Raw genomic sequence first — 22023 nt, 5'->3', positions numbered from 1 at the left:
ACAGAACTACCATAGGACCCACCAATTCCACTCCTGGGTATATACCCATAAGAAACAAAAACAATGATTCAAAAAGATACATGCAGTGCAATGTTCACAGTAGCATTATTTATAATTGTCAAGACATGGCAATAACCTAAGTGCCCATCAACAGATGGATGGATAAATAAGATGTGGTATATATATATATATATGTATATATACATATATATATACATATACACACATACACACAATTGTATACATACTACTCAGCCATAAAAAGAAGGAAATTTTGCCATATGCAACAATATGAATGGACTTGGAGGGTATTATGCTAAGTGAAAAAAGTTAGACAAAGAGAAATACTATATGATATCACTTATATGTGAAATCTAAAATACAATAAACTAAAAAAATAAAAAATTAAAAAAAATAAAAAATAAAAAAATAAAAAATAAACTAAAAAAATAAAAAATAAATAAAAAATAAAAAATAAGTGATATAGATATCACTTATATGTGAAATCTAAAATACAATAAACTAAAAAAAAATAAAAATAAAAAAGTTAGACAAAGAGAAATACTATATGATATCACTTATATGTGAAATCTAAAATACAATAAACTAAAAAAATAAAAAATACAATAAAATACAATAAACTGGTGAATATAACAAAAGAAACAGACTCACAGATATAGAGAACAAATTAGTAGTTACCAGCGGGGAGAGGGAAGTGGGGAGGGGCAATATAGGGGTAGAGGATTAAGAGGTACAAACTATTATGTATAAAATAAGCTACAAGGATATATTGTACAACACAGGGAATACAGCCAACATTTTATAGCAGCTATAAATGGAACATAACCTTTAAAATTGTGAATCACTATATTGTACACTTGTAACATATATTGTACATCAACTATATTCAATTTTTAAAGATCTCATGATAAAGACTTATCAGTTATTATTTTGCTGCATTTTGCCAACTTTTTTTTTTTTTTTGCGGTACGTGGGCCTCTCACTGTTGTGGCCTCTCCCGTTGAGGAGCACAGGCTCCGGATGCACAGACTCAGCGGCCATGGCTCACGGGCCCAGCCGCTCCGCGGCACGTGGGATCTTCCCGGACCGGGGCACGAACCCGCGTCCCCTGCATCGGCAGGCGGATTCTCAACCACTGCACCACCAGGGAAGCCCTGCCAACTTGTTTTTTATTTGTGTTTTCACTCGTTAAAACAGACACACTTGAAATAAGTACATTGCTTTAAAATATTCAAAAACATATTTTTCACTAATTTGGAATGACTTTTCTTTCCCGATTATTCTCTTTTCACCCCTAACTTACATAATAATACTTAATTTTTATTTTTGAATTATAAGGGTGTTTTTCTGAATTTAAGTCCCCCGATCAGATAGATGATTTGTAAATATTTCCTCCTATCCTTTTCAACAAACAGTGCTAGGATAACTGGAAATCCACACACAAGGGAACGAAGTTGGACCCCCTCCTTACACCATGCACAAAAATTAACATAAAATGGATCACAGACCTAAACATAAGAGCTAAAAATATATTAAAAACCCCCTAACAACTCAATAATAAACTGACAACCCAAATGAAAAATAAGCTAGGGATCTGAAGAGACAGCTCTTCACAGACGATATACAAATAGACAATAAACACATGACGGGCTTCCCTGGTGGCGCAGTGGTTGAGAATCCGCCTGCCGATGCAGGGGACACGGGTTCGTGCCCCGGTCCGGGAAGATCCCACATGCCGCGGAGCGGCTGGGCCCTTGAGCCATGGCCGCTGAGCCTGCGCGTCTGGAGCCTGTGCTCCGCAACGGGAGAGGCCACAACAGTAAGAGGCCCGTGTACCGCAAAAAAAAAAAAAAAAAAAAAAAAAAGAAGCACATGAAAAGATGCTCATCATCATTAGTCATCAGAGAAAAGCAAACCAAAACCATAACGAGATACTATTTCACACCCACTAGGATGGCTATAATCAAATAGCCAGATAATGACAAATGTTGGTGAGGATGTGGAGAAATTGGAAACCTCACGCACTGCTGGTAGAAATGTAAAATAGTGCAGCCACTTTGGAAAAGTTTAGCAGTCATTCAAAATGTTAAACATGGAATTATATGACCCAGCAATTCTACTCCTAAGTATATACCCAAGAGAAATGAAAACATATGTTCACACAAAGACTTATGAATGTTCACAGCAGCATTATTCAAATAGCCCCAAAGTGGAAACAACCCAAATATCCATCAACAGATAAATAGATAAAAGGTGGTATATCCACAAGTTGCACTATTATTTAGTTGTAAAAAGGGATGTACTGATGAATGCAACAACATAGAAGAATCTTGAACACATTATACTAAGAAGTCAGTCACAAAAGGCCACATACTGTATGATTCCATTTGTATGAAATAGCCAGAATAGAAAATTTACAGAGACAGAAAGTCAATTAGTGGTTGCCAGAGGCCAGGGAGATTGGGGGGATATGGGGAGTGACTGCTAATCGGTACAGGGTTTCTTTGGGGCACAGGAAGAATGTTCTAAAATTAGACAGTGGTGATGCCTGCACCACTCCGAGTACACTAAAAACCATTTAATGGTAAACTTTAAATGGGTGAAATTGTATGTATATTTAAAAAACAAAAATAAAACCTCCTAGGAGGACAGATATGGGCATGTGAATTCCCTAACACCCTATCTATCCCTCAGTAAGGCACTGAAGATTGATTGAGGGGAAATATTAACTTCTCAAATTTTAAGCAGGCAAAATTAAGATGATCTAAAACTAATCTAGGTAACAAAGTCACTTATTCTTTTTTTTTCCACTTCATTTTTATGGGTGTTTTCAAAAATTGAAATATAGTTAATTTACAATGTGGTGTTAGTTTCAAGTGTACAGCAAAGTGATTCAGTTATACATATATATATATATATACACATGTATATTCTTTTTCAGATTCTTTTCCATTATAGGTTATTATAAGGTACTGAGGAGAGTTCCCTGTGCTATAGAGTAGGTCCTTATTGTTCACCTATTTTATATACAGTAGTATCTGTTAACCCCATACTCTTAGCTTATATGTCTCCCCTCCCACAGCCTCCTCTCCCCCTGCTACCCCCTTTGGTAACCATAAGTTTGTTTACTCTGTAAGTCTATTGTTGTTTTGTAAAGAAGTTCATTTGAACCATTTTTTTTTAGATTCCACGTACAAGTGATATCATATGATATTTGTCTTTCTCTGTCTGAAAGTCACCTATTCTTATAGCAGTTAACCTAGAATGCACATTTTAACTTTTTTTTGTGTGTGTGTGGTACGCGGGCCTCTCACTGTTGTGGCCTCTCCCATTGCGGAGCGCAGGCTCCGGACGCGCAGGCTCAGCGGCCATGGCTCACGGGTCCGGCCGCTCCGCGGCACGTGGGATCTTCCCAGACCGGGGCACGAACACGTGTTCCCTGCATCGGCAGGCGGACTCTCAACCGCTGCGCCACCAGGGAAGCCCCTAGAATTCTAGCACATTTTAAATGCTTGGCAACTAAAAAGTTCTTAGAAAGGTCAGCTCTTGCTTCAACTCCCCAACTCCTTTTCTAAACTGCCTTGTCCTTGGGCAAAAAAAGAGAAAATTATCAAGCTATTTTAAATATAAGAATGGTGAGCATTTGTCTAGGAAAACTGATGAAGACACATTTTAGTAGGAAATTAATTAGGAACCTCTCTAAGCATTCTTGCTGTTTTCTTCCTTCTCCTCAACCCCCCATTCCCACACAAACCTTGGGGCCCAGCAAAAATGAGAACATTTAGTTTCTTTATTCCAAGGAGTACCGGGGTCCATATAAGTATGTCCATTATATAGATCAAGAAACAAAACTTCAGGGCCATAAAAGTAGCTGTCCCTCAAGGTCATAATTAAGAGAGATGGCTTCAGTGCTCCTGGAGGCTCACATATTCTTCTACCTAAGAAATAACTGAACAGCATTTTACATGTGAAATCACCTAACTATGGTCTCCAGTCCCCTCGCTTCCTCTTGGCAGGGCCTCGCTTCCTCAGGCCAAGGCAGACAGATGTCCAGCAACAGGAACAAAGTGGAGAGCGTTACAGGCTGGCTGGACCTGCAGAAGCAGCCTGCGTCCATCCCCAATACCTCACCTCACTCTCCTCGAGAGGACAAACCCAGCCTTGGCCAGCCTGGAGCTGACCTCCCTCCTTCCAGGCCGCAAGCCCTTGGCCAGTCACCTTCAGGTAAGGGGGGAAGCTTGGCTTCCATCACCAATAACCAGTGAGCTCTTTACAATTCTCTCTACCTGGAGATGGCTTTCTATATACGAAGGGTAAGAGTCACCAAATCCATAAATCAGTCAACATCACATGTGATCATGCGTATTTCCTGACTGCCCAATGTCACCCAGGAGATCGGAAGGTTGGTACCCCAGTGCCGCCTAGTCCGTCTCTACCCCCAGCATCTCAACTGAGAGGAGCCACCAGAGGGGCAAATGGGAGGACACACAACCATGCCTCCCAGTCGTTTGCCCTCTGCTCTTGTGGAACTGCTGGCAACCACCGTTTAGTACATCATTTACTGAGTGCTACATGCCAGCGTGTCAACAGCTTTACATGCATTCTTTCATCTAAGCCCAGTAACAAATCTGAGTGGGAGGTATAGTTATGATTCTCAGTTTATATGTAAACCCACTTGGTGAAGCTAAATAACTCACCCAAGGCTACCCAGCCAGTACATGGTAGAAGGTGATGAGATTCAGGACCTTGAAGCAAACGTTGTTAATCACAGAAGATGGGAGTTGCTGACTCTTGACACTGGAAGGTCAGAAGGAGCCAATCTACCAGGGTGATGCTAGAAGTCTGTAGAAAAGAGGCTCCACCTATCCCTAGGACTGACCCCTAAAGCCATCCCGCATGAGCTGGTTAGTGACTTCTCACACATTTGAAGGAAACTTCAACACGGAGCTAGGAAGGGCTTGGCTGGGAGAGAGCTGGCTCAGCAAGTCTCTGTCCACACAGTGTGGAAGGTGGGCGCTCAGCTTGTAGAGACCCAGGGTGGAGCAGCCCTTAGGAAGGCTTTCTGCATCAAAGCAGTGAAGCCCCTGCCTTCACTAACAGCTTTGACAGGAGGGACCTGTGGGTGTCAGCGTTTTGTTTACTCCATCAGTTGACCTTTGTCTTTGGCAACTGGCTAGAGGAGCCTTTTTTGCTCCTCTTTTCCTAGGGCTTCACTGCCAAGGACTCTCTGTCCTAAAGCCTCGCTTTACACCTGTATGTCCACACCGTTATCGTCAATCATGTATCATGTGCAATTACCTGCTGAACTGACAGAAACGGATAAGTCTATAGAGGCAGCCAATGGAAAAACAACAGGATCTGAAGTTAGCCAATTCTGGGTCCTCTCAGACTTTCCTTTGTGGGGGGTATGATTTATTTTAGTCCTTCACTAAATAAAATGTCTATAACATAGTCAACTTCAGGGAAGAAATAAATGACTAAGAGTCTCCACCCTCTAAGGGTAAAGACAAAAGATCCATATAGGAAACAATGGTCGTGCAAAATGAGAGATGATGTCATTTGAATGTTTTATACACGTCTCTTTGTACTTAACTAGACTGATTTGTTGGTAGCTGGGGACATTATGCACATTACTTCCTTATCTGCCCTGACCCCAGAAAAGAGACCATTTTCACACGGATAGTAGGCATTGATAATGCTGGGGGAAGACAAGGAGTCCTGAGGCCAGTTGCGTGGGATCTCCCATGCAACTTCAGCCAGTGTTTCTTCTGAACACACATAGCTCTTGCTGACATCTGAACGTGAGACACCATATAGGAGATAACAGAGGTGCGTACAGCACTTCAAGGGCTGAGAGGTAAAAGTGATCGCGCTGAGAGGCTGGGGAAACATCACGGAGCAGCCCAAGCTGCCCACAGATTCTCCAAAAGCAGGAACCTGGTTTTCAAGTTGTGATAAGGGACCCTGAGGCTCACTTTCCCACAAGTATCTTCTGGGGCCCTAAGTTCCAGGTGGAAGCTATTCCATTGGGTAAGGTGTTATTTCAGAAAGTATTTTAAAATGTAAATATGTTTCTGCAGGAGGGAAACTATTTCACCCTGCCTTGTTCACACACGAGTAATGTATAGGTCAATTTTAAAGAAAAAAAAAAAATCTTACCAGACCCCACTGTATATCCATACAAAATTCTTTTGAGTATTACCAACGTAAGAAGATAAAATGTTAATTGCTAAATCCTTCAGTTATAAATATTGTTACAAAAGAGGAGTTTTCTTCTTAGTAAATGGCAAAATACTTTTTAAAAGATTATTGTAGCTAACAATTTAAAAAATTCTCATGCCTCTCTAAAGATTCAAAAACCCTTGTTTGAAAATCATGGCTTTAATCTATTTAACAGTCTCTATCAAATTAATATCCAGCCCCTAGCAAAGGACTTGGCATGTAGTAGGTGTTCAATAAAATTTTTCTGAGTGGATGAATTTTATATGATTAGAGACAAGAGCTGAGCCCAGTCTACCGCCGGGGTGGGCAAGTCCAGGTAGGCGCCAAGCTGTGACCGTGGGCAGCTGGGTTTAAGAAAGGACCGCAGGAGAACATCAAATGGGTGATTCGCCGAGTCACCTAGGATGGGCTAACCGCCCACGGTTACCACCAGGAAACTGGCTGATGAGGACAACAAACCTCTTCCTTGACCCACAGGTGCCACTGCGTGCACACATACACCCAACGCCCAGCATAGTACTTTTTTGTAACCTTCCATTCATAGCACCTGGGAATTGTCAAAGAGAGGGCCAGAGGCAAGCCTGGTCCCATGGAAAAATGGCAGGATTTGAAGTTTGCCAGTTCTGGGTCCTGGCATTTACTGGGTCTTGGGCACATTTCTTAAATCCCAACTTAGAGTCTCCTCATTAGAAAACCAGAGCAAATAGCTATGTCACAGTGTTCTTGGATGAATTACACAGGAGGATGTCGATAAAAGGCCCTGGCACATGGTTGGTGGATAGTAAAGCTAGTTGCCTGACAGGGGCAGGAGGACAGAGCCTATTCTCCACGGTAATGAAGGAGGCAAAGCTCAGGATGGCAAAGAGGCCTAAGTCCAGTCCCTGCTGCTCAGGCAGGAACACAGGTCCTTTGGATGGGGCAGACAGAAGTGAGGCGAGGAAAAGGCAGAGCTGCCTTCTCAAGGAAGGTATGTTTGTTTTGTGGCTGACTGAAAAAAAAAAGAGGAAGGGGATTCATCACATATTCATGTGAGTTTCCAGGCAGAATTTTAAGTCATTCCATTGGCTCAAGTTGCGAAGAAGTTCTTTCCAACAAATTCCAACATCCCGGCAGAAGACATGTTGTGAGCCAAAAGTGGCTTGGCTAGAGAAGAGAGGAGAACACTAGGTGCAAAGCACCTGTGCTACCAGCGAAGTGGACCAAGAACCGGGTGATGAGGTAATAAGCTCCTAAAAGCCTCTCCAGCATTTGAGTTACCCTTTGGTTTGCCTTCTGGAACATTCTCCTCATCTGTCATCAAGGATTCATTGAACTGAGGATAGAGGCATGCTTAGGCCACTTGTCTTTCAATCCTTCAGGTCACACCAGCTCACCCCAAACTTAATTTCACGCTACTAGTAAAACCAGAATAAAATGAAATCAGGATACACTACAATTATAACTATGCCATTATAAGGATGCATGTAGACAGGGGTCTGGAAAAGCTTAGAAAAGCAAAAGAGTCGATATGTATTGGGTGACAAAATTAAGGAGAACCTTCCCTTTTAAAGATGATTTTTTAAGTTATTATGGTCCTATTAATGCAATATGTAAAAGCTAGAAGGGAAAAACATTAAGTCAGGAACAACCTGACCTCATGAATGCCTGCCTAAGGCAGGAGGTTTTGGCCTGAGATCACCATTGAGATCACGCATCCCATCACGCCTGGCTTCCCCACACACTTGAGAGTAGGCCAGACGCAGATGCAGCCTGACCTCAAGGGACCGAAAGGCTCACGACTGAATTTCTTTTGGTCAAAACTTTCATGCAAATTTCACTCACATGCAGCACCCTAAATAATGCTCCATGCTGATCTCAAACTAGGCCTGAGAATTTTTTGGCCTGTCCAACTTCATGCTACCAAACACCTAAAGGAGCATTTTCTAACTAGTCTGAAAGTTTTAGTAGCTCTGCTGCACACAGACATCCCTGCATCCCTGCTGAGGAACTAAGCAGTCCCCAGTAGAGGGCGAATAGGACGAGAACATACACAGCCTGACTTAACACCTTCTGACATAACTGATCACTTTACATTTACTCCACTGGAAAATCACCTACACCCATTAAAATTCATTACCCACATATTTCACTTGTTTAAGGTGGCTTTTTTAAACACAAAGCACAGTCAGTGTTGGACTAGACGGTAATTTGGGTATAGGATGATCTCCAGGATGACTCTTGGAATTTACTGTCTTCACCCATATGTGACTCAGCTAAAACCTACACAAATAACCCCAACAAGGGCAAGTCACAAGGTCCCTCCTGCTCAGTGGATGCAGGTTCAATAGTCTGTTTCCTTCTAGAAAATTCCCTTACCCTCTCCATTGTCTCCTCCCATCCCCAAACCATGTTCACACCCATTTCAGTACTCATGCCATAGGATTACATTTGCTTATACACTTGTCTCCCTGCCGGACTGTGAGTTCCTTGTGAGGAGAAACTAGGTCTTCTTTACCTGTCTGCACACCAACTCAAGCCCCGTGCCTGGAACACACTGGTTTAAGTGGTTTAAATAATCATGGTTTAAATGACCCCAGCATGATTATCAGTGTCCCATTTACTCACAAAAATGCGCTGGTGTGTATCATCTATGACCATCTTATCAATAAACAGTAGATGAACGTTAGCTGTTGGTTTTATGAAATTTGTTTGTGTGTTTGTTTTTAAAGTCATCTCCCCATTATCTGCTGCGGTTGTTATAGGTAGATAGGCACGTAGGTAGGTAGGTGGGTAGGAGATGAGTAGACAGACTGACTCTGAGAAACGGGTAAAATCCAGAAATTCGTTCTGTTAAGGATGCGAAAGCATGATGGGTAGCTCTGATTTGGCACAGCAGATTTCCCTTCTAATTATCTAGACAATCCTTTGATAAGAGTAAAAGGATTTTGTTTCTCTGGGCACACTGGCATGTGTGAGCTCGGGTGAGGACGGTTGCAGCTAGAACGTGCTGGTGGCGGTTGGGAAAGCCACCCTGGCATTAAATCCACACCACGATTACCGAGAATCACTGGTGTTGGCAAGCGTTCACTGTCCCAACCCTGATGTCACTGCTCTGTGGCCCGGCCTCCTGCCTGCGAAGCCGACCCCCCTCTACAGATGCCCCTTGGAGATGGGAGAATCCCAGAGCTTTTCTCACAGTCCTCAAGGATGAGGTGAAGTAGCAAGAACCAGAGAAGGCGAGCATAGGGCTGGAGCCAATTAACGGACTCCAAGTTTAGGGCTCTGGCTTACACGGCAGCAAGGGGCATGTTAGTTCATAGGGCTTCCAGAAGCACTGATAAAATCAGGATGACCCAAGCGTGGGCCTTTGTCCTGGGGCCTGGCCTTTTTTACAGCACATTAAGGATAGGAAACTAGAACCACAAGTCTCCATGGGTCCTTCCCCACTTGTAATCGCCACAGACAGGGCCACGCAAAGGAGGCCAGAAGGGAGGGGAACTACTCCACCTGTCTGGCCCATTTCCTCTGGTTCCGGAGAAACCCCTCCTTGGATTTAAGGGCTCAGAGGGATTTCCTAACTCTCCCTGCTCATGAAACCTGTTTGATTTTAAAGGAGAAGATTAAGTACACAGCCCACAGCCAAGACTCCAGATGTTAAGCAAGCCTTCCTTTTGTGGTTGGTGTCCCCTGCTAAGAAGGGCTTCGAATGAGCATCGAACGGTGGGCTCCTAGGGGCTGTCAGAGGCGGGAGTCCATGCAGAAGGGCCCTGGTCCTAGTCCCAGCTCTGCTGCTTTTATTAGTCCGAGATCTGAGCCCCTCATCTGTCTCCTCTGAGACTCGATTTCTTCATGTTTTTCCTGTGCGAGTAGATTGTCTCCCAAAGGTCCACCCTGCGCGAGTGGGCTGTGAAGGTCAAAGGTGATCAACTTAGAGTTCTTCAGAAAAAGGCAGGAAAGCCCGTCAGAACTGCCCTGTTCAGGGCGATTCCCGTATTTAAACTTGAGCTAGTTAAAATTTAAAATTCAATTCGTGGGTCACACTAGCCGCATTCCGAGGGCTCAAGAGCCACATGTACCTAGCTGATCTCAAACTAGACCTGAGAATTTTTGGAGAGGGTAAGGGAATTTTCTAGAAGGAAGCAGAGGCAAATGAACCTTGGGACTATTGAACCTGCATCCACTGAGCAGGAGGGACCTTGTGACTTGCCCTTGTTGGGGTTATTTGTGTAGGTTTTAGCTGAGCCACATATGGGTGAAGACAGTAAATTCCAAGAGTCATCCTTGAGATCATCCTATACCCAAATTACCGTCTAGTCCAACATTGACTGGCTACCATATTGGGCACCTCAGGTGGAGAACACTGCCATCGCCTGGGAAGTTCTGGGGGACAGCACTGCTCTCAAGCCTCTTGGAATTCTCACCATAAAAACATTGAGAAGATCACTCCAGCCCTGTCAGATGCTCAGGAAGACAGTGGTCCACGAGTGTTTTAAGGCCTGCAAAGAGAGGAGCCCTTTATACCGACACAGTAGGGCCACAACCAGGCTCTTTTGCAAGTTCTTCAAAGAAAGCAGCAGAGTTTTTCTTCCCAACACATAAAACAGGCGCTGGCAAGGCAAGGGACTTTTCTCCCACCAGCCCCCCTGCCGATTCTACTCAGATCACCCTTTCAGACCTCATCTATTATTTACACAGCCCCCTTTTTCAGAAAACGCATTTTCAAACATTCTCTCGACAGAACTGTTAGGTTTGTGCAAATCCAGGGCCCATGAAGACCCAGCCACTTCGTTCCCACCTGCCTGACAGGCCCTTCCACACAGCACCAGAAAATGGCCAACTTGAACTGTTTAATGAAACAAAAGGACACAATCCTCCCCGGGGCCAAGTGTTAAAAGCATTCCAAAAGAAAATGGCCTGAAACAGAAGCCCCTCCCCTCCAATCTGTTCCCCATTGGCCAAGGATTTATTGGCTCTTGCAGTAAATTAACCAATTGCCAAGAGAAAGTAAAACCGTGGCTCCAATGTAAATACTTGTTGGTAACAATCCTTCAATGTGACACTTTGGATTTCAAGTGGCTGGGTGGCCTTCCAAACGCCTCATTAAATGGCAACTTTATAGCATTAAGGGGAAAAGGCTCTGGGATTTTCCTTACAAATATATAAATCAATCTTTTCAAAGACAAACAATAGAACAATTCACAAAATGTGTGAGATTGGGGGAAACAAGGAGGAGGGTCCAGAGGACTGAGGAAGGAGAAACTGAGAAGCAGAGAGAGGCTGGTCTAGAGTTTTTCCTGCGTGTGTGTGTGTGTGTGTGTGTGTGTGTGTGTGTGTGTGTGTGTGTGTGTGTGTGTGTGTGTGTGTGTGTGTGTGTGTGTGTGTGTGTGTGTGTGTGTGTGTGTGTGTGTGTGTTCCCATACTGACAGTGTCTTTGTTCATCTTCCTATCCCTCACAGTATTTATCATAAAGATTTCCAAGCGGGACTTCCCTGGCGGTCCAGTGGTTAAGACTCCGTGCTTCCACTGGGGCGTGGGTTCAATCCCTGGTCGGGGAACTAAGATCCCGCATGCCATGCGACATGGCCAAGGAAAAAAAAAAAAAAAAAAAAAAGATTTCCAAGCAGCAGGCAATCAAATTTATCAACAGTTGGTTATTGACTCCATTGTGTGTGAGCTACCATAGTGACGCTTGGAAAGACCCTTACCCTTTACCCCCCAAAATAATTTAACATGTTTTATAGAGTGTAAACCACCAAAATAACAGTTAAACCCACAAGGACACCACTACCTCAAAAACCTAAACTTATTGTTTAGAAAAGTTGCCATGGGCATTATCTGCTCCATCCAAATGCCATCAGATGGATTGGAACAGCTGCACCCCTGGAACCAGGACTTGGAAAATAGGGTTGTTTCCTTGTGATGTACCCCCAAACACGACTGTGTGTGTGAGGTTAATCCCACACTCTCTTCCCGTCAGCTAAGTAGCCTCTCAAGACTACATGTGGCCCCCAGGAGGCCAATCCATTTTATTTTTCCTTTAGAAAAAACTCTTTTTTAAAAAAAAAAACCATATAAAACTGATGGCTGAAATCAAAGAGCAGAAAGTTCTGCTCACGTGCCTACAGCCCTCTGCATGTGGCATGTGTGCCGGTGGCAATCTCGACTTTGTCCTCCTAATTGGCAGTTCTCTGTATAGCTCCACTCAATTTCGTCAGATTCCTATGGAAAAATCAGTCCCATTGTTCCAAAAGAACAATGGGCAACTGATGATAAGCTCAGTGAGACAAGGCAAGCGGACTCTGCCGAGCTCAGCAACGGTACTTTTATGCGGTTGAAATGGTTCCGGCTGGAAAAGCTGCCGCCTCAGTAGCCCTCCTCCATCCTCAAGTCTGCTTCTCCATCTCAAAAAGCAACACGAAAAAAACCCGAGTGTGCAGATTCGTGAAAACTGTTCGCAGACTCCCGGTGTGGTCCTTCCACCAACACCCCAGGTCCCTCCTCCAGAGAGAACGGCTCCAGTTCCAAATTTGCCCCAGGCATTTCTGAGGTGAGAATCATTTTCCTAATACACTTCCCATTCTGTCATTGCCTCGGTGCTCACCGTGTATATCACGTGTGTGTGTGTGTGAGAGAGAGAGAGAGAGATCTGCTTCCGACTGTTTACAGTCTAGCAAGTCCATATTTAAAACATCCACCCTTCAATGAACTTGCAGGATTTCCAGAATGTATCACGGTGGTCTGTATACAGAAATCCAGAGAAAGCATTAGTTCAGCTAGCGTCAAAACTTTAAGGACTAGACCCAGAAGGCACATGCCCGTCAAAGCGCTCACAAGACTACAGCCTGCCATGAAGTCTCGCACCAGCAGGCATTCAAGAGACTCTGACAGACTCTACTTGATGCATTAGTGCTTTGGGGCTTGGTGTGTGGGAGTGACTCAGTCCTAACACAAGGACTGAATTCCACCCTAGGCTCGAGGGCCAGGGACGTGGCAAAGGTCCCGCGCTTCACAGCATCCTTCACAGAAGCAGTTTCCTGTAGGGACTGTGCTGGTCCCCTGCCAACCCACAGTTCTCAGAAGGTTGGAAGGGCAGAGCAAGGAATTTCTCCAGCTGGCAGATCCTCAGGGCGGGAGGAAAGAGGAAGGGAATCGGGGCAAGGAGCTGGGCAGGCCGGGAGGAAGGAGGAGTGGCAGGGAAGGAAGAGGCCCTCCGGAGACACATCCACAACTCGGGCGATGGCAGATCGAACCGAGCCCAGCCTCGGAGCCCCTGCTGCCCGTCCTGGAGTCCCTCGAGCACACACGGACACGCTCTAAACAATCGTGTTGCTAGGTGCTTAAAATACGTATGCATTCCTTCTGTCTGTTACTCAAACTATGTAGATAAGCCTTAATCTCCTCCTTAATTCCACTCTTCTCCTGCAAAACAAACATTGTTTTCTGTTTTTCATCTAGATCTTCTGGATGCAGCATTCACATGCTGCTCTATTCATATGCGGGAAAAATATCACCTTGCTTAAACAGCCACGTAATGTTCTTGCCCTCTATACTGTGCTTTTCTTTCCACTTAGTTATACACCTTAGAGATCATTCTATCCTATGGAAGAGACCCACTTCAGTCTTTGAAACCTTCCACACAGTGTTCTACAACGTGGACTTACCAAATTTTATTTATTCAATCTTCTACTGACGTTTCATTCTCATTTTCCCCCTTTCCCAACAGTTCTGGAGTGGAAATATGTTCAGATGCAAGTATTTCACTAGAAAACAATTCTAGAAGTGAATCACTGGGTCAAAGGATATGTGTGATTTTAATAGACACTGACAAGATCCCAGACAGGTTTCACTCCCACTCACAGCATGTGGATACTCCTTTCCCGAACTCCACTCACATTTGATTCTATCATACTTTTAATTTTTGCCTAAGCCTAACCTTAACCCTGGCTTTGTCCGGACTCCATGCTGCTGCCCATTATTAGGGGAAAAAAAAAAAAAAAAAAATCCCACTGCTTTAATTTGCATTTTTCTGAGAGACCAAGCATTTTGTCTTATGTTTATCGGCCATTTGCATTTTCTCTTCAGTGAGTTACCATTTCATAGACTCTGTCCATTTTTCTTTGGGGTCTTTGTTTCTTTTTCCTCATGAATTTATAGGTTTTTACATATTCTATTAATCCATTGTCTATTTGTTTTGTACATTTCTCTCAGTCTTAAAAACTTTGCTAATGGCATTTCCCCACAAACAAGGCGGTTTTCCTTGAACAATACAATGGCTTCCAAACTGTCCTTTTCAGCCATCGAATCCTCTCTCCAATCTAGGGGAACCCGGATAACAGACAGACAACAGCAGAACTGCTCTGGCTGTGGCCGAACCCGCCTCCTAAGGTCCCGCCAGCTCCCCCCATCCTGATTCTGAGGGATGCTTCCAAGAGCAGAGTCTGAAACCACAGGTTCAGTCCAACCCCCTCATGGAACAGCTGAAGAAACCCAGGATAAGAGGTACTAGGAAGGACAAGCTCAAGGCCTCCTAACAGAGAGAAGACCAGAAGTGAGTTCTTCATTCTGTTTCTATGAACCCAGCACAGTCTTTAAATTACAGAAGGTAAATGAATTCCAATTTGATCTGACAACAAAACCCAGCTATTTGGCATCTGACTCATGTACTTTTCTCCCATCCAAGAAAAAGAAAGTCACAATGCTAATCAAATAAACTGAAAGATAATTTCACCCCCAAACGCAATTAAAAACAAACATTTATCATTGCTTTCTAGTTATTTATTTCTGTGTTAACTTCCTGTCTCTCCCCACAAGAAGAGAAGCTAAACGAAAACCGGGAATCCTTGTCTGTCTGTCTCTCATGTCTCAAAGATCCAAAAGTGGGCCTATCAAGTGATAAGTCTCTATAAACATTTACCACCCAAACTGTTCTCTACAGCTAAAAACAAGCAAAAATGATCCAATTTGCTTTAAAAAACTTTTCAACTGCATGTATCAATGTAACCTCCACTGGAATAGCTATTCGTTAGGTGGCCTATAACGTGCGATGCAGGAAGGAACAAGGTCTCCATAATCCAAATGGAATAATTGAGAGCAGTACCGTTGGAAACATATGATCACCCTCTTCCCCCTTCCCCTTAATTCTCCGGGCTTCTGATTGTTATGTTTGTTTTCTCTAGGGCGTCGGGCCCTTGCAGGCCCCTTTGTAAAAACCTCCCCAGAAACAGAGGCATTTTGAATCAGCTGAGTCCCGGTCTGAGGTATTTTTTCTCATCTGCTAAGTGCTAACTACCAACCGTAGGAACTCGAAGAGGTTGAGCGATTGTGGCACCGAAGTCAGGTCCCCACTCTGTAAAGTGGACACAACTACAGGCCCTGCACCTCATAGGTTTTCAGAGGCTTGGGGTCGATGCGTGTCTGTTGCTCAGTGTAACACCACACACATGCGGTCCCTGGAGTTTTATCAGTTAAGATGGTCTGCGGAGCTGCCAACTTTCAGGATGGGCTTTTTATGCCCAGATGAGGGGACAGAGTCGGACTGAGCACCGTCAAATACGAGGACATGACTCGAGACAGGCCAGTGTTATTAAAAATTCATTACAACACTCATTGTAGTGAGTGAGGGCACAAGACTCATTTTCAGAGCAAGTCAAATCCAATCATCATGATGAATATTAGACGGAGGTCTTAGAACTAGACCCACCGCAGAGGAAAAGGTTGATGGAGAGGCTTCAGTTAAATGCCAGCCTGCTGGTTAGAGATCCCAGTCCCAAACCACAGCCAGAAGGCCACTTTGTACCTCTGTGTCTGAGGTTATAGGAGCTCATGTTTACTTGGCTTGGCTGCAGGCACATTCACAGCTTCCATTTGCTCCCCGGGAATCACAAAGAATGTGTTCTGGCCCAGACCCACCCCCCCCTCCAGGAAACAATAACCATTTCATACATTGGTATTTAGTTACAGGGCTATGAATGCCCTACAGCCAATCAAAATAGGGTTCTTACAGATCAGATTCTGATCTCTGCAAATGAGGATCCTGGCTAAAGCCACTCTGGAAAAGCAAAAAGAGCAAATGTTCTGTTCATAGGATTTTGAAAATGCTTGCTTCCTATCCATTGACAGAGACAGTTCTTGAAGCCGTGGTGATGGGCGTCGTAGAGCAGGATGTTGAAACACAGGCAATTCACGTGTCACAGAATTCTGATACATCTGAAAAGATGTAAATAATAACCGAAAAATCTGCACCTTCAGGACTTCTCTGGTGGTCCAGTGGTTGGGACTCTGCGTCCCAATGTGGGGGGCCTGGGTTCAATCCCTGGTCAGGGAACTAGATCCCGCATGCATGCAGCAACTAAAAGATCCCACATGCCACAACTAAAAGATTTCCGCATGCCACAACTAAGGATCCTGCATGCCGCAACTGAAGATCCCGCACGTGGCAGTGGAGATCCGCAACTAAGACCCAGCGCAGCCAAACAAACAAATAAAACATATTTTAAAAAGAAAAAAAAAGAAGAAAAGAAAAGCCCACATCTTCAAATTGGCCAAAGCAGGATAAAAACTCTCATGGATTTTACTATAAAGCATAAACAAAATGCTCATTATAACACTGGTCTTTTAAAATCAGGTATTGCTGGAGGAAGTGTGAGTGGTCTCAGAAGCCCATCTTTAGCAGAACTGAAATCAGATCTAGGGATTGAATCACACACAGAGCAGTTTGGTCACTGAAGGTACCTTTCTCTTCATCTCAGAAAAAAAAAAAATTTTCCCTTTATTTAACAAAGATACTGAAGATAAAGAGAAATGTTAAGCAGAAAAGCATTTAAAAATCTGCTTTGAAAAGAAAAAAATCCCCAATTCTTACAGCTCTCTGAGTATTGCCTAGGCTAGAAGAAAAGGGGAAGAGATGACAATTGAAATGGTGCATGAAACACCCACAAGTCGACAAAACAAACCTGCCTCTTGTTGAAATTGATTTGACTGTTCTTAAGAACACTGGAAGATTTCCCTCTCCTGCTAAGAGACCCAGAAGAAAGCTTTCAGAATAACTAGAGTTGCTCTCAATCCCAGCCTTTGATCTCTAGAAAAACAGAGTGTAAGACAACTTGCTGGGTCATACATGAGGAGAAATTTCAATTCTTAACACTGACCTGGGCACTTAGCGACGCGGCTTAGAGTACAATGCCACACGCCCAGCGCATGACCACGTGGACCTCATGGTCTACTACCACCTGCCTTCCTCACTCCACGGTGCCCCGTCTATGCAGTCACAGGCGGCCAACACTGCGCTGTGCCACAGTAGATATTTCAACACAGGATTAGTCATTCTCTACCAAATTCCAAAATAAGCCAAGGCCGCTCCACCACTAGAGGCCTAGAAACCTTACGGCAAGCTCTGCGATTCAGGGTCTCGAGATTGTCTGTGTTCTTCTGAGGGTCAGAAAAGGAACAGGGCTTTAAAGCAAAATTCTAGGAAGCCAGGATGGTTGAGAAGGGACACTGAGAAGGGATGGAGCTCTTTGTTCAGGACCAAGAACAAAGGCCACTGTGGGAGAGATGGGCCAGAGAGCGCTTCCAGCGAATGGAGAAGGGGCCCAGAGACGCTCTCCCAGGCACCTGGACTCATTACCACCTAAGCAATCTGAACGAGTGAGGTTCTGGGGTGCTTGTTGAGATTATGAACCAGTCATAGTATTTTCTCCCCTATCTCAAAAATTAAAGTGCAAACCACTTCAAATCTCTAGATTCTAGTTTATCCCTCTCTCAGGACACTAGGGCTAGAGCCCTAGGTAACATCCTCATTATTAACAAAAACAGGCCTTTTTGCAAGGTTTGTAAAGCAAATTTCTGTGAAACAACTTGCCTTTTGATCTGCATTATACTAGGCATGATCTTACCGGAAGTGATATGATTACAAAGAGTACAGCACTTCAAAACAAAGGATGAAAGAGAAAGGGTCTACTTTCTGATAAAGCACTAGTAAGTCTGAACTAATAACAATGTTATGCTACATAGCATAAAGATTCCAAAACACCTAAAGTTAGAAAATGCAGTAAGGATGTCTCATACTACTAGTTAACAGTTATTGAAAGCTTAAACTGGGCCAGGGACACATGCAATTACTCATTGAAACCTCACAACCCCCATGATTAGATATTACTATTACCTCCATTTTATTTATTTGTTTGTTTATTTATTTCTAATACCTCCATTTTAAAGCAATCTGAGGCACAGACAGCTTCCAAGGACATTCAGATGTGACAATATAGGAACCTGGGAAGTCTGGCATAAGAATTCAATAGTCTCAAAAGCTGCATATACTGTACATTGAAATTTTATAAGAACTGAATTTGAGGCCATACCTGGTCACCACCCAGAACTGGTGCCCCACTGTCTGTTTTCATCTTTATGTCCCCTGGCACGTAGCCCAACTCCAGAGTCAAGGCTATTTGACTACATTATGCTCAGGGAACTTTAGTATATAATTCAAAATGGTAGTGAGGACTTGCAGTCAATTTTTTTGATAGTTAATTATCAAGACCAACCTCTGAACAATCAGAATCGATAGGAGGTTACTGCAAGATTGCTGGAAACAAAAATCCAAATTCAAAATCAATAGCATTCCTTTATACCAGCAGTGACCAAATAGAGAATATAAGAAGAAAAAATTGGCTTCCATAGTAAGCCAAACTATAAAGTAGATAGGCATAAATCTAAAAAGCAACTTTAGTAAGAAATTATAAAGCTTCATGGAAGGATAAAAAGGAAGATTGGGGGCTTCCCTGGTGGCGCAGTGGTTGAGAGTCCGCCTGCCGATGCAGGGGACGCGGGTTCGTGCCCCGGTCCGGGAGGATCCCACGTGCCGCGGAGCGGCTGGGCCCGTGAGCCATGGCCGCTGAGCCTGCACTTCCGGAGCCTGTGCTCCGCAGTGGGAAAGGCCACAGCAGTGAGAGGCCCGCGTACCGCAAACAAAACAAAACAAAACAAAAAAACGCATTAGCAAACTATAGTAATTAAGACAGTGTGATACTGATGCCGGAATAGACAAATTATCAGAATGGGATAGAGTCCCGAAACCAATGTACATACTTTTAAGGACTATACGATATATGTGGTGCAAGGGCATGCTAATCACTGTGCTCCATTTGAAATTTATTTTTAATCCATCTTCAATTCGTTTTTCTGTGTAGAATGAGGTAAAGATCAAATTATGTATTTTCCACATGAAAGCCAAAAGAAAATAAACCTAGATATAAAAAATTACTGGAAAAAAATATAGGAGAGGTAGAGAATCTTCTTAAAACAGAAAAGTCAGTTGAAAGGTATGATTCCATTAACATGGCCAGATCTCAAAAAAGAAAAAAGAGTATAAAAAGCAAGATGCTATATGATACCATTTATGTCAATTAAAACACACATAAAGATGCATGTGTTTATCTATAAGTATAGTATTTAACCATCTAAAAGTTAGCCTGGAAGGAGATGTACTGTAATGAGATGGGGGAACTGAAGTTATGACTAATTTTTTGTTTAAGAAAAACACCTTACAAGCAAATATGGCAAAACACTAATGGCTACTAAATCTGAGTGGCAGGAATATGGATGCTTGCTAGATTATTTTTGCATTTTCTACGTCTTTAAACTTTTTTTTTTTTTTTTTTTTTTTTTTTTTTGCGGTACGCGGGCCTCTCACTGCTGTGGCCTCTCCCGTTGCAGAGCACAGGCTCCAGACGCGCAGGCTCAGCGGCTATGGCTCACGGGCCCAGCCGCTCCGCGCCATGTGGGTTCTTCCCGGACCGGGGCACGAACCCGCGTCCCCTGCATCGGCAGGCGGACTCTCAACCACTGCGCCACCAGGGAAGTCTGTTTAAACTTTTTAAAGAAAGAACTGTCAAAACTCAAATGTTAAATCTAGAGGTTCTTCATTAACCTATCAAACCCAGAGTATTTTCTTGATTTTTCTATATAATCTTATTCTTACTTCAAAATATAGAATATAAATAGGGCAGAAAAATAAATGCAGTTATCAATCCCAACTGTGATGCTTAATTTTATGTGTCAACTTGGCTGGGCTATGGTGCCCAGATGTTTAGTCAAACACTAGTCTAGATGCTGCTGTGAGGGCATTTTATAGATGTGATTAATGTTTAAATCAGTGGACGTTTTGCAAAGATTATGGTCCATAATGTGGTGGGCCTCATCCAATCAGTTGAAGGCAGTAAGAGAAAAGAGACTGAGGTTTCCCAAAGGAGAAGGAATCGTCCTCAAGACTGCAACACAGAAAACGCCTGAACTTCCAACCTGCTGGCTTGCCCCACAGAGTTCGGATTTACCAGCCCCTACAGTTGTATGAACCAATTTCTTAAAACAAATCCCTTTCCCCCCCTCTCTATACACATATATCTCCTCTCCATTCTTTTTCTCTGGAGAATCCTGACTAATGCCAACATTGCAAGTTTGGGGGGCAGGCATGGTTTCTCAACAACTAAAATGGTCCACAATTTTTGTAACATTCAAAAGGGTAGAAAGCCATGCTCTGGGGAAGCGAGGGGACAATGACAGGCCAGTTCACGTTGACACACTGGGATTAAACACACCTTGTGTTTGTTTTCTAGGAAAATATGTCTCACAAGAAGATAAAGTTCTCCGATAAGGTGGCTTCTTGTTGGAGATGTGGTTTTTCCAAGTGGAAATGTCCCCACTGGGCTGTGATTACACTCGTTGGCCAGGTGCTCTTGGGGAGGACACATGTCCACACTCCTACGTGGAGAATGAAGACGGGCCGGAGGAGTGAGGTCTGGCCTCCTGATATTTCCTGAGGAGAATTCTCCTCGTTTGTTTCACCAAAACCACAAGTGGATGGGCGGCCCAAGGTTGACTGCTCTCAGTAGACTACTTCTCCGTGAACGGGACTCTGCTTACCAGTATCAACCGTGCCAAGGGCTCTAGCTTCACACACAGCCCACACTCCTCATGACCTGCTCAGTACAACTCCAGACACCACCTATGTGTGGATATAAGGCTATAAGGACCCCTAAATATAAGTTGGTACCCCACTGCTCAGGTTAGATCGCTTACTGATTTTAGAGAAAATATATCTGAGCCATTTAATGTTCTGTGTTCCCGTTCATTTTATTTTATTTTGGTTTGGCACTTGCAAACCAAGAAAGTTCAAGAAAGAAACAAGAATGGAGTTACTGAAGCAACAATTCAAGGTGTTATAAAAATACTTCTTGAAGGGGCATGGACATATATACACTACCAAACGTAGGGTGGATAGCTAGTGGGAAGCAGCCACATAGCACAGGGAGATCAGCTCGGTGCTTTGTGACCACCCAGAGGGGTGGGATAGGAAGGGTGGGAGGGAGGGAGACGCAAGAGGGAAGAGATATGGGAACGTATGTATATGTATAGCTGATTCACTTTGTTGTAAAGCAGAAACTAACACACCATTGTAAAGCAATTATACTCCAATAAAGATGTTAAAAAAAAAAGAGTGAACCATTGGATATGACAGATGTCTCATAAAAGATGTTCAAAGTGCTCAGAATTATTGGCATACACTGTAAAAGAGATAACAGTATCTCTAAATAAACAATGTTTAAAATTTAAAAACAAACAAAAACAACAACTTCTCGAGGGCTTCCCTGAAGGCGCAGTGGTTGAGAGTCCGCCTGCCGAGACAGGGGACGCGGGTTCGTTCCCGGGTCCAGGAGGATCCCACATGCCACGGAGCGGCTGGGCCCGTGAGCCATGGCCGCTGAGCCTGCGCGTCCGGAGCCTGTGCTCTGCAACGGGAGAGGC

At 43.7% G+C, this 22023-nt stretch overlaps 1 protein-coding gene and 1 long non-coding RNA gene across 4 annotated transcripts in view; one reads left to right on the top strand and one right to left on the bottom strand.

Annotated features, from left to right (window-relative positions):
* Window positions 1-22023, bottom strand: part of PDZD2 (PDZ domain containing 2) — a 388118-nt gene that overhangs the window by 164689 nt on the left and 201406 nt on the right. The window lies entirely within an intron of this gene.
* On the top strand, window positions 12528-20919 carry LOC136794157 (uncharacterized). Its single transcript, XR_010840524.1, has 3 exons — window positions 12528-12769; window positions 14542-14770; window positions 20835-20919. It is a non-coding gene; the product is annotated as an uncharacterized lncRNA (long non-coding RNA).

The sequence above is a fragment of the Kogia breviceps genome, chromosome 4, assembly GCF_026419965.1.
Source record: "Kogia breviceps isolate mKogBre1 chromosome 4, mKogBre1 haplotype 1, whole genome shotgun sequence".
In the NCBI taxonomy this organism is placed as follows: Eukaryota; Metazoa; Chordata; class Mammalia; order Artiodactyla; family Physeteridae; genus Kogia; species Kogia breviceps.
Note: the sequence above shows the minus strand (reverse complement) of the source record. Positions and strands in the feature narration are given on the sequence as shown.